At 34.9% G+C, this 16,670-nt stretch overlaps 1 non-coding gene across 1 annotated transcript; it reads right to left on the bottom strand.

Moving 5' to 3' along the window:
- Nucleotides 1-7,215: 7,215 nt before the first annotated feature.
- Nucleotides 7,216-7,334, bottom strand: LOC112473759. Its single transcript, XR_003044173.1, has one exon. It is a non-coding gene; the product is annotated as a 5S ribosomal RNA (ribosomal RNA).
- Nucleotides 7,335-16,670: the final 9,336 nt, after the last annotated feature.

A 16,670-nucleotide genomic window follows, 5' to 3' on the forward strand; every position in this document is an offset into this window, starting at 1 on the left:
ATTTTTTTTGTTTGTTTTTTGTTTAACTAATTATCCTAATACAATCTTTAAGCCAAAGAAGACATATTTTAGGGTGACAGTTCTGCTCCCCTTCAGTGCATAATGTTGAGAGAACATTTTACCTCATTCTCTGAATATATTTTATGTTGTCAGGCACTGTTATCTACTTAGGGGCCATTATTTATTTTTTCCTTGCTAGTGGAACCCTGAGTTTATTCAGGAATTGGGAGACTATGTCTTTCATGGAATCTCTTAGCCCTAGGTAATGAATGTTAATTATATTAGAGAATCAATTCCAGTAAACACAACTTAATTGTAGAAATAGGTTTACGCAGGAGAACTTGATACAAAGGATTGCTTAGATATAGGTTTCTAGGGTATTTTGGGGGGGAGGGAAGGTGGTGGGAAATGATAAGAAAACGTTCCTTCCTCTAAAACTGAGACATGAGAATAGAACATTTTCCCCCTAGCCTTGGATATTGACACTCATCATGTGATGCTTAGAGTTGCTATAGTCATACTGTAAACATGTTGCTGAGCTACTGTCCTAGAATAATCCACATCCAGAATATGTTTTTATATGAGATAATAAATTTTCTACTGTTGAAGTAATTTATAGTAAGATTTCTGATAGTCAAAATTGAAAGCATACTAATTAATTGACTATAATTTAAAAATTTTGGATCAGTCACTGTATATGTACTGTCCCTTTCCTGTGTCTGCATTAATCAGATTAAGATGAATAAACCAAAGTTTATTTCCCTCCATATAAAGTCTGCTGAAGTTCAGTGGGTTTCCAGGTAAACTCTAACTATTTGCTTAGGGATTCATTATTCTTCCGTCTTATGGCTCTGCCATCTTGACGGATGGTTTCCAGAGCTACTGAAGGAGGTGACAAGAGAGCTAGGGTTTATACAAAATCTTTTTACTTCCTCAAAATGATGGTGACTTCCACTCACAGTCCATTGACCAGAGCTAGTCATATAACCCAGACCAACCACAAGAGGCTGGGAAGTGTAGGCGAGCTCATGAATATTCAGTGAGTTTTAAAATTATCTGTTACAGTGAACTCTGTCTAGATTTAGAGATGTTAGATGTTAGGATTAGGGAATTTACTTTTCTTACTAAGTAAGAATAAAAAGGGACTCTCCTGGTTCCCTTTATTTTTTCAATCATTTGGAGGAAAAATTTAAGGCATTTAATTTTAATTACAAAGAAAAAGTTTTATCAGAGTTAGAATAAGGCACAGGCAAACTGTAGAAAACTACATGTGTATATAGCAAGTTTCATAGTGGTGGCATTGATGTAAGAATGTCTAAACCTATAAAGAATTTTTATAAGATTTTATTTGAGCCAAACTGACGACAACGTCTGGCAGCAAGATCTCAAATGCTTCCCAGAATGACAATTTTCACAGTTTCTTTTATGCATTTGGAATTAAGGAGAGAATTTAAGAAAGATTACATGAAGGTGGAAAATCAAGGTGAGGATTGGACTACAGGATAGTTAACAAGATTATGTGGTCTTTTTAGGGTGGTTATTCTTCCCAGGGGGCTGAAAAAGAAGCATTTCAGAGGTGTGTTAACCTAGTGCACAAAAACAATGGACAGGGCTTGCTTAAGGAAAAGATAAACCTTTTACTAAAGAAATTATAGGCCTGAGGCATAGCTATACATGTTGACCTGCCCAATTAGGGAATTTATAATCAGATCACCCTGTGAGGTTACTTTCGATTAGATTTACTACAGTGCCCCTTTTTCATCCACAGCAGGACTGGTTCAGAGCATAGACACTATAGTTCAATGACCTGTGTTTGTGTGCCAGCTTGTTTACACGACCTAGGAGGTGCATGAGAACTCTCTGACTTCTCTCTGATTTATGAGCTTGAACTGATCACTTACAAAGTGGAAATAATATTAAAATCTATTCAATAGAGTATTAAAGAAATGTACTTGACTCATAGAAAAATATACAATATGTGATAAACATTACTTTTATATGATATTATAAGCATGGCGTTAAATAAACCTCAAGAAACCAATATGGCATAGCCATATCTGTTGTGTTGTCCAACACCATCAATAATACTGTAGTTATCAAACACTGGCTGGGTGACCCAACAATTTAACTAAATTCTGACACTATCTACCTAAAAATAGTGTTATACCCCACAGGCCAATGGCTCAGTCCCACTGATCCCACTTCAGATACCAATTACAAGTCCAGGTTGTTACCTGAGTTTCTAACAAACTGCTGTAAATCAGAGGTTCCCACAAACTGACTCCTGGGGTTCTTTTTTTTGTTTGTTTTGGCTCACAGAACTCAGAGAAACATTTATTTACATTTACCTATATATATTTTTTTTTCCTATAAGAGATATGATAAAGGATACAGAACAGTCAGATGAAGAGGTACACAGGGTGCTATCTGGAAGGATCCTGAGCAAAAGAGATTCAGTTCTGTTTTATAGAATTTTAATCTCCAGCTCATCCCCTGTGGGTGGGGCTAAAAGTTCCAGCTCTCTAATCACTTGGTCTTTCTGGAAGCCACCCCTATCCTAAGGCCGTCTAGTTGCCCTGCCCTAAGTCACTTCATTATCATAAACTCGTGTGATTGAAAGGAGCTCATTATGAAAAACAAAACGCTCCTCTCACTCAGGAAATTCAAGGGTTTTTGGAGCTTTGTGCAAGGAACTTGACAGGAGGATCAAATATATGTTTTTATTATACCATACCAATAGCATTTTGTTTTATTATGTACATTTGCTATTCAGTATGTATATATTATCTTTGAAATGCAAAATAGGTAGAACTAATAAATGTGTCATTTTACAAGTAAACTAGACCATTCTTTCTTAAGCAAACTTTTTCCTACTTACTGTCCATCTTTGGTATTTTACAATCATGTCACAATTTTGTCAGTGGAAAGAGAGTAGCGAAAGGCACTTAAATATATTTATGCTTATATTAGGCAATTACAGCAAATGTAATGCCATACCAATAAAGTGTGGTATATTTTCTCAATAAATAAATTCTTGAATTATAAATTCTTCTGCATTGTATTTCTCAATTCTCTGTAGTACAGTGAAAAGAAATATTGCTAGAGAGATTCTGTGATATTGATATTTTAAATACATGTTGGCATAAAGAACATCCCTATTTTTTAATGATGATTTTGTCAAAATTTGCTACATTTTCTGATTTAAATGTACAGAGAGCAGGAATAGCTTGGATATAAAAGACTCAATCTTTTTATGTCACTAAAGGCCAAATTTTGCCTTTAATAAATTTCATGTACATAGTGTGTGTGTGTGTGTGTGTGTGTGTGTGTGTGTGTGTGTGTGTGTGTTGATGGCATGGTTAATTGGAAGAAGAGAGGAAGTGGTGCTTGTTTCCCTTTTAGCAGCTCTCTCTTCATTTACCAAATTGCTGTTGAACATTTGTTATGTGCTAAAAACTGGGCTAAGCACTGGTGACAATAGAAAAGAGGGCAAATACATTTTGTTCTTTTCATAAGTGTAAAGTTTAGTTGCAAACACAAATAGTAAATAAATAAAATCAATAAAGTGCGATCAGTGTCGTAACATGGCAATGTGTTATATGGATATTTATCCAATGTTATGACCTAGTTTCTGTGTGTAAGGAGAGTCTTAAGGGAGGAACTGAAATTTAACTGAATAACAAGTAGGAAGTAGATAGGCCAAAAAAAATGGTAAAACCCAACCATATCCACACTTCAACATGTTTCCTTCTATTCCGAGACCCTGATTGATACATTTTGTTAGATATATGTGTTCAGGAGTTTTATTTGGGCATGTGGTCAAAGAGAGTTTCAACGAAATGAGTGATCAATATCTGCAGGGATCTTCCATCATCTAAAATGATGATTCTTAGATATCTTATGTTTTATTCTCTGCAAAAGAAACATAATAGACATTGGAGTCTGAGGATATGTGTTTGTGTGTTAGCTGTGTGGCCTGGAAGAAGTTTTTAACCTAGCAGACATTCTTGGTTCAGTTAATCAACACATATCCATTAAAATTTTACATCTGCTAGTACTTTGGTGAGCCGGAAGAAGTAGATACCATGGCAGATAGATATCTAACAAGAGCAAACGGACTGGGGGAAAATCACAGGCTAAAGAAGGTTGACTGATTTGTGAAACACAGCATCCCCTGTGCATAGTTCAACTGATATATCAAATTGGAGGAGTGGGAAATTATTGAAGGCTATGGTCATAATAATGATAATCAATAGCTGGATATTGCTCTAAAACAACAAAAACAACAACAAAAAATAGAGTCACGCCTATTTTCTGTGTTGGTCTTCATTTCAAGCCACTTTTGATCCAGTCCTTAAGCTTTTGCACAATGAAAGCCAATATATTTTGACATCAGTTTCAATTCTACTATTAGTTATTGTTGCAGCCTTCAGCATGACACTTAAAGCATGTTGGCCTTGGGCTGCTTTTCTGTAAATGAGAATGCAATTCACCAGATCTAGCAGATTTATTAGAATTTCTATGAAGTGAAAAGGAATTAATAGAGCTCCTCCCATACATGCATAACTCATTAAAGGCAAAAGTTGGTCTTTGTTGATATAAAAGGAGGATTAACATAGTAAGGTAAGAAATCTCTCTTCTTTGTCTTTCCAGAATCTTTAATATTACACAGAGGTTTAGGGAGGCTTGAGGAAGAGACTTTGTTAAATATATACTAGATGATACAAAATTACTGAAGGTAAAGTAATTAGGGTGCTATTAGTTTTAAGAGAGAAAGGAAGAAAGAAAAGAAAAATTAAAAAAAAAAAAGAGAGAGAAAGGAGAAAGAGAGAAAGGAAGGGAGGCAGAGGAAGAAAGAGGAAGAAAATTAAGATTACAAATTCAGCCCTGTTATCTTCCATAATAAAAGCCTGAAAGTCGGCTTATCCAAGTAGAGATAAGGATGGATATAGATTTGAGGAGCTGAAGGAAAAATGAAGATTCCAGAGTTATGGTATCATGGATAGAAATGAGAAGCTTGAGAAAAGAGAATTTTTTTGATAAATACATTATCCTTGACACTTCTGTGTTCAATATATACTAAATCAATATGTTAATATGAATTTAAATTTTAAAAGCAAGTTGATATCATTCTTTCACTAGAACACTACATATTTGAACTTTGCTTTGAAGAATTTTTAATGATATAAAATATTTATATTTTTCTTTTAATCAGAAAAATTAAGGTCCACTTCCTTTGTAGAATAAACTATAAACTTTAGTTTATCTATCATTCTTTCCCATACTTTCATATCTAGTGCAACCAAGAATCAATAATACAGAAATTTCGAATGTTGATAATAATGTCCTAAGGCTCAGCAGTATTGACAAACACATTTCTAACCAAAAACTAATAAACTGATCATGATTTAATTAAATTTATGTATTAAGGATGAGTGGTGCTCTTCATTAATGAGAAGGCACTTCCATACACTCAGTAAAGAATATTAAGAAACTACTGTGCATTGGATTTCAAAAACAAATCAAATAAGAGCTTCTTCATAAAAAGTTTACAGCCTGGAGTCAGTTAAAAAAAGATTTGCAATCCACTGTCCTAAGTACTTTATTCGACATGAATGTGCGGGCCTATGACGGCACATTCGATCCTTAGAGTAAATTTGTGGGTTAGATTAAGGAAGAAAGTTTAAGCAAGTTGTCCAGTTACCATGAGTAGGACAAGTGTTTAAATCTTAATCTTTTACTCTAAAGTCTGTATTTTTCTTAATTACTTCTGATTATTTGAAAACTATGAATCTATGCATAGAACATTCAGTGCATATATTTTTTAAAGTGTGTTATATACACACTCAACTTCCCTGATCCACTCTCTCAGCTAAGGTGCATATATCAAGTCACAGGTGTTCTCCGCCAAACCACCAATCCAGCCACCATACCGGGGGTCTGTACCCAGCAGGGTTTCCCCATCGGCCACATGCGGGACCATATCCGGCCTCTTTCACAAACCCACAGGCCCTGGTCTGACCCTGAATCACCAGTCGAGACTCCTCTCCTCTCGCTGTCCTTTCTGGTTTTGTCACCCTCTCATTCATGCAAATTTGTGTACCTCCTTCTTAGTGACCTGCTCTGCTAACCAAAGGGGATTTGATTAGATTTGCCCTTTTCAGATCACAAAATGTTTCATTACACTTTTCTCTAAAGCTAATGATGCCAGCTAGCCCTACAGCTCCAAAATTAAGGGAACCAAGAGGATGCAATCTATTAATGATACTTGGAAGTAAAGATTACCTCGAGGTGGTGTGTAGTTGCCAATTCTAGACAGAAAGTTTGCTTAATGTTATGCCTTTTCTCCAGGAACTTGTGTTTTCTGTGCCTTAATAGGGATATTGGATGTTTTGCTATATTGTAAATATAGTGGTAATCATGGAAACATTTCAGCCTCAAAGTAGCACACAGTCATTGGCTTGATTGAGGCTATCATAACTGTGCTGATAGCCAGGGTAAAACTTGCATGCATTGCTGCTAAAAGCTGTTCCAAGATGTCATAAAAAGAATTCTGTACAGAGAAAGCAGTTTCGCAAAAATTTCACGCTGGTAGGGGTGTAGCTTTCCACCACTCTTGCCTTGTCAGCTATCAGTTTCTTTCCCAACTGAATATAAATCATTGTATTTCTTCCTCACCTTTGCCTATTCCTGTTTCTTGCCACTGTTCTCATTAAGTATATTTTACTCTGCAGTTGGGCAATTGACTGCTTAGCAACCATAAAATTATTTTTGAGGGGAATCCATATTAAAAAAGCAACTTTCAATAATGTTGTAGTACATGTCCTTGGAAAATTAATTTTAGCAGAAAAGGATGTTCAGCTAATACTGATATGCTAAAGAGTACTAGCATACATGTTAGTATATCTAATAGAAATAAATTTGTAAATTAGTCTTTATAGTCTTTAGTTTATTCATTTTTCTAAAAAATCATCCTATTTGTCTATTTTTTGACTCTCTACCTGAACTAATGATTATTAAGTTGAGACTTATTTCTTTTTAAGTATTATAGTTTCTACAATGGAAAATTTTTGCAGTACATTTATGTTTTTATATATAAGAAGAGTAAAGTATAAGTTTTCTTACAATAACATCAAATCATTCCTTTTTTTAATTTCTTCTTTTTTTATTGCAAGGACCTTGTCAGCTTACAATCCCTTATTTTTTAAATTTCTACACCTACAGCACCTGGTCTTCCTAGGTGGTCTCCCATCCAAGTACTAACCAGGCCCGACCTTGCTTAGCTTCCGAGATCAGACGGGATCGGGCTTGTTCAGGGTGGCATGGCCATAGACCACAAATTTCTGTACATGAAATTTTCTAATTACTCAGGTTGATAGCATGGCTCCGTGTACTGGTGGGGAGGGTATAGTGACAATTGTGTTTATAGAAAGATATACTAGGAATCTATAAAATGTCATAAGCAAAGGGGAAAGTAACATGAACATAGAGAAAAGTAAAAACAGGGTACACATTGATTTTAGTCTGCTCCCAGTACCTCTTTTTTCTAAGAACTCCATTGTTCCTTCCTAATCTCATCATTGCAGCAGGAACAGCCTATTACAATGTGATCTTTCTTTTCCTGGCTAGAGTTGATTGATTTTGCAGGAAGACATATGATTCAAAATGGACTAAAATTGAAAATACCTTGGTCACCAATACCCTTAAGTATCCCCAAATAGCTGATTCAATGGTTAGGAACCACCCCCAAGCCAAGCCTGTGAGACACGTCAGCAAGATTTCTGCACTTGAGCCCAAGAGAATCGGAGCAGTAACTCCTTGGGTACCTGAATCATAAGATGTAAAATAAGGGAGACATCCATGGCCATGTGTCTTCCTTCATAAACTAAAATGAAGGAAGATGCTCTATAGATGCAAGGGGCTGAATAAGGAGATATAGGGAAAGGAACAGAGGGACGTGGAGAAAAAGCCCTAATGTTGTTGTTTGAATCCTTTGAGTCATTGGTTTCTGAATCCAAGAATCTCAGACATTTCTTTGTTTTGAGTAAGCTAGTTTTATTTGAGTAGCTGTCACTTTGACCAAACAAACGTTGACTATCAATACAATACTGAAGAGTTGGCTGTGTCTGAAGCATAGCAAAGTGGACTGGCTATTGCAGCCTTACAAATGTGTTGTTCAGATCATGGGCTGATAGGTGGCAATACAGCAATCATCGTGGAAGTTGAAATTCATCAAAGGATTTAACCAAAATTGTGTGGCATCACTTTTTTGGTTCTATCGCCTTCTCATCCACATCTCTGAACCATGATCAGCTCTCTAAACTGTAAAACATCCTCCACGGAAGGAGCATAAAATGGTTCTCAGATGACATCAGATGCTTACTGCATTTAAAAAACAAAAAGGCCAATAAAACAGAAGGTAGATGGAATAATACCAGGTCAAGATGGTTGACTTTTCACACTTCCCCAGAGCTGGCTGCTGTATTATCTTTTTCAGCTAAGTCTCTTTCTACAGCCTTCACTCTGTTCCCCCTCTTGCTCCTGATTCCAACCTGGTTATCAGAGTATTTAACATTCTTTCCCACCACATATATTGTAATCAGGAAAACAGAAAAAAATACAATGAGTAAGGATCTGGGATTTTCTGAAGCTAAGCATATCAGCTTTCAAGGTTTATGAATTTTAGATACGACCTTAAGGTAGCCAAGTGTATATACAAGTCCTCACTTTCATTCTGTCTATATAAGAAATAGAATGGGCTTATTGTAGTTGGCTCACTAAAACTCTGAGTGTGGTCTTTCCAATGATAATATTTGGTATAATTTACTGGAATATATATGAGTATATGTGTACGTATGCATGTATGATTGTTTTATTACCAGTTTTATGGATTTGTTTATTTATTTACAATGTCTGAGAACTATTAACTTTAGATAAAAATATTCTGGACAACTCTTAATTTCAGTCTTTCCCTTTTTTTTTTTTTCTCTCTCTCATTATTTTGAGTTGGTAGGGTTCATTCCTGGGTGATAATAGATGTTTTTGCACCCTATTAGTAATCATCTTAAGGCAAAAGCCCTTTTTTTGTTTATTAATTTGTTGTTTTTCTTCAAGCAATTATTTTCTAGAATTCCAGACAAACTGGTCCAATTCTAGGACTCTTAAGCCAAGGTCAAGGAGACTGAATAATAAAGGTCATTGTATGACCCTGATATTCATGATATAATTTGTGCTTTACTTATGAACTTTTGTTTAATTGTGAACCACTTTGTCTGAAGTTCAGAATGAGATGGTTGGACGAATAATAAAGACTAATTGGTAGGTTCCAATGCAAAATTCAATGCAGGAACAAATTGGAAATATCAAAGGTGAAGAATAAGACACTGGAGAGGTTACTAAGTGTCGAAATATCAGAGGAGGATGGGTGAGTAGGGAATATTGACTGTAGATATGGAAGACAAGCTGAGCTGGTTGGCCATGATGTAGGTCATAGGGGCTACAGCAGAAAGGGGTTATGCCGTGGACAGCAGGGTGCTTATGGCATTAGCAGTGTTGTGTTCCAGCATGGTGAAAAGATGGATACAGTGTTGTGACCAAAAGAAATCTAAGGTGGACATATTTGTATTCTTTAGAACATATCCTGCTTGAGAAGGCAAGAATGGGTTAATTGGAAAGAATTAACCGTATCTTAAATGTACTGCCTCCTGGACACAGTGTAATTAGCTCCCACTGGCACACTGAGGCGACATGTCAGGTGCTGGTGTTGGCAGGGCTGGGTTAGGCAAATCTACCCACTTCTTACCAACTACGCTACTAATGCTCTGGTCGTTGGCCGAGATTATTGCAATAACCACCTAATAAGTCCCCCTGCTGCTACTCTTGCCCCTTTACAGTCTACTTGCCACATGTCAGCCCAAAAGATCCCTTCAATTTGTTAAGTTACATTACATCACTTCTCTGCTCGATGACCTCAAATAGTTTTCACTCACTCAGTATAAGCCAAAGTTCTCATTGCTTATAAGGTACTATATGTTCTGCTTCCCTAACTGTTCCTTACTATGCCTTACCGTTCGGACCTTAAATCCTACTCTCTGTCCCTGAGTCCATTTTCCTTCAGCCACAGGTGGCTCTGCGCTATGTTTCCAACATATGAGATACACAACTTCCTCAGGGCCTTTGCACTTGCAGCTCCCTCTCCCAGCATGCTCTTCCCCAAATAAGTATATGTGTGTTACATACCTCCTCAGGATTCAGGTTAAGTGTCACTTTCTCAGAGAGGCTTTCTGGGCTCTGTTCTCTAAAACTACAACTCTCCTTGGAACTCAAACTCCATCTCTCCAACTAAAATTTTCTGCATAGCAATTATCAACTTCAAATGTCTATATGTGTGTGTATGTGTGTATTTATATTGTTTAATCCTCTATCTCCGGACACTTGAGCCCAAGTTTTGTTTGTTTTATTCACTAATTTATCCAACTACCTAAAAGCACCTGACATATTTAATACCCAGAGATGCTAGCAATATGTATATGCGTATGTGTATTTATCACTTATGTTTAATAAGCCAGAATATAAAAATTTAAAAAAAAAAGCGAAAAGGAGAGAAATAAGGAGAGAGACAAAGAGAGAGAAAGAGAGAGATAAGTGTCAACCTTAACCGGTACCAAAAGACAAGGAAATTTTAAAGGAAATCTCAGAGAATGACTAAGTATGAGCCAGTGACTTAAGAGCTATAGAATCATCGGTTACCTTTAAGAGGAGATTTTTAATTTGTGAGGAGGATAAGAACAACACATGGAAGGATTTAAAAGTTAAATAGACATGGGGAAGAAAGCCTGGGCTTCTTGAAGAAATACGTGATTCCAAGTCTGGAGCAGGAAATGTACCTGGAACATTTCATCATGTCAGAAATTAAGCGTGCTACCAAAAAGCACTTGAGAGTCACTTTAAAGAGGATACCATTGTCCAAAGATGAGACAAATTGAACATTAAGAAGAAAAATAAATGCTATAGAGTGAAATATATTAAATATTATATACATGAATTCATAGTGAAAGTAAAATGAGCAAAGAAAACAAATTGGTCATCATTGGGAGATACAGGAAACAAGTTCATTATTTTGATACTAGTAAATTAAAAATCAGGCATTTACAATGCCTTTAAGATACTGACTTTAAAACTAATAAACCAGATATTAGGTGAAGGAAATTTTTCCTTTATAGAAGTCTCCATCTGATAAATAAAGAAGACATTATAAAATTTGGACTTGTCAGTTGAAACTTTTATTTCAACTAGTGAATCTAGATACTGATCAACAAATGCTAACATAAAAAGAGAGACAATCAGACATTGTGTTTCCTGATAGAATTTGTTTCCAGAAGACACAAAACTGAATCTGATCAAGTTTACATAGACAGCTACCAATTTACAGGGGAACATATTAATTTGCACTATGAGAATGTAATCAACAAAATACAGACTGTGGGAGATCTGTGGGACAAACAATCCAGTATCTTCAACAAATTAATCACCAGGATAAATAAACTGGGCAGAACATGAAAAAGAGAGGTAAAGAAACATCAGCCAATTACATTGTGTGGATATTATGTGGACTCCGATTCAAATAAATAAAAGCGAATAAACATAATGAGACAATGGAAACTCAAACACTGAGTAGATATTTGATGTTATTAAGAAATTATTAGTTTATCTTAGGTGTGATAAAAATAAATGAACACAATTGTCTTGAAATATTTGTGGTTGAAATCATATGATGTCTGATTTTTTTCTCACAATTTATGTTTTCTATTTTTCCTCAAAATTTATCTCTAATAATTAACCCTTTGTGCTAAGCTCATGTTTGCCAGGATCAGAATTGCATTTAAGTTGTTTACTAAGGAAATACTTCAGGAGAAACCAACAAGGCTGTGGAAGCAGAAAGGGGATGAGGAAGAAGCAATAATAAAGAGCAAAACTCTTACAAATAAAAAAAAAGGTTATTTAATATTTAATAATATTTATAGGTTTTCTTTCAGTCCCCAACTAGATTGCAATCCACTGAAATTACTGAAGAAGTCATTTAATCAATAGTCCTAAAACTACACAACCCACAATTAATCTTTCTTCTTCATTGTCACTTCCACACTGAAACAGATTTTATAAAAACTCAAGAATATTCAAAAGTCCTCAAGTGGACATTCATGATCATCTGGAATCAGGGATCAGCTTTACTTTCTATCTTTATCTCCCAACATTTTCCTATCCAAACTATATTTTTCAGTCAAATAAATCTATACAGTATCTCTTAAATGTACCTTGGCCTTGTTCTCTTTATTTTCTTCTTCAAAAAATTTAAATAAGAAAGTGCATATGAATGCATTTAATTTTTAAGATATTTGGGGAAGTAAATATTTCCCTGTTGCTATGCCTTCCAGATGCCAACTGACACAGCCTGAGTCTCTGACTACTACCTACTGAGATACTTTTTTCCATTGTTCAAACTTTTTATCAAGTTGTTGGATGTAGTGAAATAAAATTGTAAAATTAAGTGAACCCCCATGATACACAAAATATTCAACCTCACATGGGCCTTCTCAAATCTTCAGCCATTATTTATTTCTATTAAATTTCTCCCACAGTGTCAATATTTTGTCACTTTCCTCCCATATCACATATGCCCCCCTGTGATACCTTTATCTCTAGGGACATTTATCACTTTCCAAGAGGAACACTGCAATTCAGTGATTGATGTCCTCTAATTTCCCTCAAAATTCCTCTCTAAAATTAATGCCTTGTGCTTAGCCTGTATTTATGGAAGCAGAGCCTGAGGTGAGGATTATGTGCAAGAAATTTACTAAGGAATTGCTCTCAGGAGAGACTCATGAGGGCATGGAATCGAAAGAGTGAAGAGGAAGGAGACAAATGACATGGAATCTCAGCCTCAGCCAGATTTTGTAGAGAAGCACAGAAGTATTGACTGTGTATTGAAGAGTATTTCAACTGGAGATCTGAGGAAGACCCAAGGTGTCTGGAAATAGAAAATTTGTAGGAATCCAGAGAGGGAAACAGTCAGCTCTATGGCCACAGGGACATAGAGTGGTGAAGAATCACACTTCAGAAGTCACAGGGCTGGGTTTTAAACTTTGAACAAATATTAGGAATGATTGATAATAGTGTTTTAATTGAGAGATGTCCTGAAACATAGAATCTATTTTTAAGGACTCACAAACTCAGTAATAAATATAAGTAGTAATAAATATGTGCTTAACCAAATAGATAGTGGTTATGAAAGAGTTAGTAGAGGTCCAATCAAAGAGATGGGGCCTGTCTTACATTGTTTCTATGAGTAGCAAACTCTGAGATGCTGGTTTACATGCCATGAGGAACACTTTGGGGAACAGCACCTGTAAGTGACAAGAAAAGCAGAATTTGAATCTGTAGCAGTACTAGGGAGGTGACAGGATCACATAGACACAGACTCAAAGCACTACTTGAGTAGAGGAGGCTGAAACCAACGATCTGTTGTTTTAAGAGGGAGCTTGAAACCAAGAGAAGGAAAAATTCTGATTACGGAAAGCAAAGTATTAAGTAAAAGTAGAGGTAACATGAAGGTTCATTTGATGATATAGACTGTATTATTTCATTTAATCCTTACAACAACCCTATAAAAAAAAGTGGTTAATATCGTCCTTATTTTAGAGACGAAAAACCTTACGTGAAGTTTGAGTAATGTGTCTAAGTTAACACATCTTTGAAGTGGAATGATTGTGACTAAATTCTAGATCTGTCTGACTCTAGGACTTGAATTCTTAACTTCAATGCTGAAATTATAACCTTAAGCTTTTAGGACTATGAGAGAATCATCATCAGGTGCTTGATCATTAAGGTCATTATTGATAAGTTCTGTCGATGGAATATATCCAGTATGAAGACAAAAAAGTCATGATATACTCTAGTTAGAATACTTCCCCAAACCTGAAAGACTATCAGTGGAAATCCAGGACCAGAGCAACATTAGTAAAAAGTTTTTGTTCTATCTGTGCCATAACTCGGCTTCTAGTAAAGCTGGGAGGTACGAAGCTGAGGTATCTGTCACTGTGAACATGCTAGCCGTGGGTTCCAAAAAGGAAAACCAACATGAGGTATGGGATCAATCAAGCCCATTGGTCTCAAACATGGAAACAAAGAAGTATGGATATAGCAATGTTTTTTGCACCGTTGATCATTATTAATGTGTCCTCGAGCGTCAGGCCACTTCCATCCTGCCATTGTATTAATGCCACTTTAGGAGCAAAATGGGAGTAATTGACTCAAAATGCCTATAGTCGTTTGTTTATCTAAGAATAAAACACTGAGAGGCATGTTGGCAAATTGGATAAAATTGAATCTTCTTTATAATAAATAAAATGCAAAATATCTAAAGAATGTTCTTATATTGAACTTTTCTCTATGCCCTAATTAACCGACTGGAATGAATTTATAAGTATCACTTTATTTAGCTTTTTGAAATGCAGGCTGTTTCATTTAATGGAAAATCTGCATTTTATTGTAAGCTAGAATATAAGATTTCAGTTTTGTTATTCACAACGGAAATAGATTTATTTTAGGGTAAGCATACAAATAAATCCTAGTAAATTTTGAATCCAGAATAAATACCTGGAATCCCACTGATATACCAAAAAAACTGTGAAAGAAAATTGTTACTAATGTAATCAAGGCAATAGAATAAAACTCATGAAGGTGACACATCAGTGCAAGTACTTAAAGAAAACAAGCTAAGTGGAAAGAACTTGTTCTGAATAAATAATAACATTTTAGATTTTGGGTAAATATTATTCTGGTAAGATAGAAAGCTTATAAATGTGTAGTTGTGGAGTAAGTTAAAAAATGTTCAAATTGTTTTCATCTGAATTTTTATTTAAATGAAGAAGTAAAAATCTCTACAAGGAAACCTGAAATGCTTGGCATATGGATTTACACCTACTAAAGGCTCCAGTAATTCTTATTATGGAACATGAATACAGGGAGAATGTGTGCTTGGCAACAGATAAGCATGAATTAAAATTCCAATTGGAAAATTATTAGACCTCAGATGGCTTATTTAACTTCTTGTCCCTCAGTTTCTGCACTTATATTAGAGAATCTACTTTAGAGAAGGAGATGAGAAATCTAATAAAAAAGAATCTGAAATTATACTCTATACAACATGACCACATTAAACTATTTCATTGAAGAAATAATTTTGATGCTGAAATTCTCATTTCTAAAACAACTATGGGCCGTTACAGTATTGGCAGACTAATTAAGAAGTCTGTTGGAAATGATAGCAGAGTTGGTATTTTTTCAATATGGATAGACAACCTCAGAAGAGGCATGGCTAGTAGAGGGTTAGGAAGAAGCTGGTCTCTGATGTGCTCAGGAGGCTTATAGAAATATTTTGAAGGAAAAAATTGCCTTCTGGAATTATTCAGCTTATTTTATGTGCCCTGAAATGTATCCAATATTTCAGTGTTTAATTTTAAATATAAAATTGTATCCAATTTATCCTTTTTAAAGTTATACATATTCAAATAATGGCATAAAGAACTGGATGACTGAATAACTGAGTGAGTGAATAACTTCATAATTGAACTTGGAAAGTGAACTTAAACAATATTATTAGTTGTAAAATTCTTAGTCCTTTACTGACACCATTCCAATTTCTGACTTGCAGTCTGAATATTATGTATTCTGATAAAAGCATAGGAATCTACTTAAGAAAAAATAAAGTTGTGGAAGAATCGACAGTGTAAATCAATTTGAATGACACCATATACCTTAAGGTGACATCAATCTTTATTAAGTAGCTTTCAGACTTCTTGAGATTTTTATGATGATAATTTTTTTTTTTTTTTAGTCAACCAATCATAGACTTCCAGGCAGTACTGTGCTGCACTCCTGTTTTATATATCAAACATGTGTCATAGCATAATAATATAATTTCTCCACACCCACATTAGCAAAAGTGAATGTTTGATAAATACATTATATTATTAAAGATATAGTTCTCTCCAGTTCCATATGGCATTTTTCAAAGATAGAAATTCCACTGAATAATGAAGAGGCTGATGAGCATTGTCCAATATTCATTTAAGAACTGTGATATCTGTCTCAACATTCCAGTTTTGAGAATATCTTAAGTAGTGTGATGAAGAATTATCTTATATATTATGCGTATATAGAAGTCCCTTGCACATTTTTTTATTAAAAGAAATTGGGCATTTATAACAAAAACAATTTGTGTAGGCACCTTGAAAACAGAAGAGTTTAGCTATGTTTCTATACACATGATGTATGAGGAGAAAAAAACTTGAATATATTATTAGATTAAATTAAATATATTTTATTATAAAAAAATACTATCGTCAATGGAGGTATTATAACGTGAATAAAAGTTTGGATTCAAAAATAATTGAGAAATTTTCAAGAACACTTCTATTTCATACCAAGAAAAAATAGAGAAAAAAAAAAAATAACGTTAACCTAAAGTAGCTTTGAAAGAACAGCGTGGGACTTTCAGAATGGCAGACTGAAAAACTGACAAATTCTCTGACCAAAAGCAATGATAAAAACAGGGAAAATTGCAAGAATAGCCATTTAAGGACTCTGAAAATTGGCCAAATGCATACAAT

Source organism: Pteropus alecto, unplaced genomic scaffold (genome assembly GCF_000325575.1).
Source record: "Pteropus alecto unplaced genomic scaffold, ASM32557v1 scaffold8, whole genome shotgun sequence".
In the NCBI taxonomy this organism is placed as follows: Eukaryota; Metazoa; Chordata; class Mammalia; order Chiroptera; family Pteropodidae; genus Pteropus; species Pteropus alecto.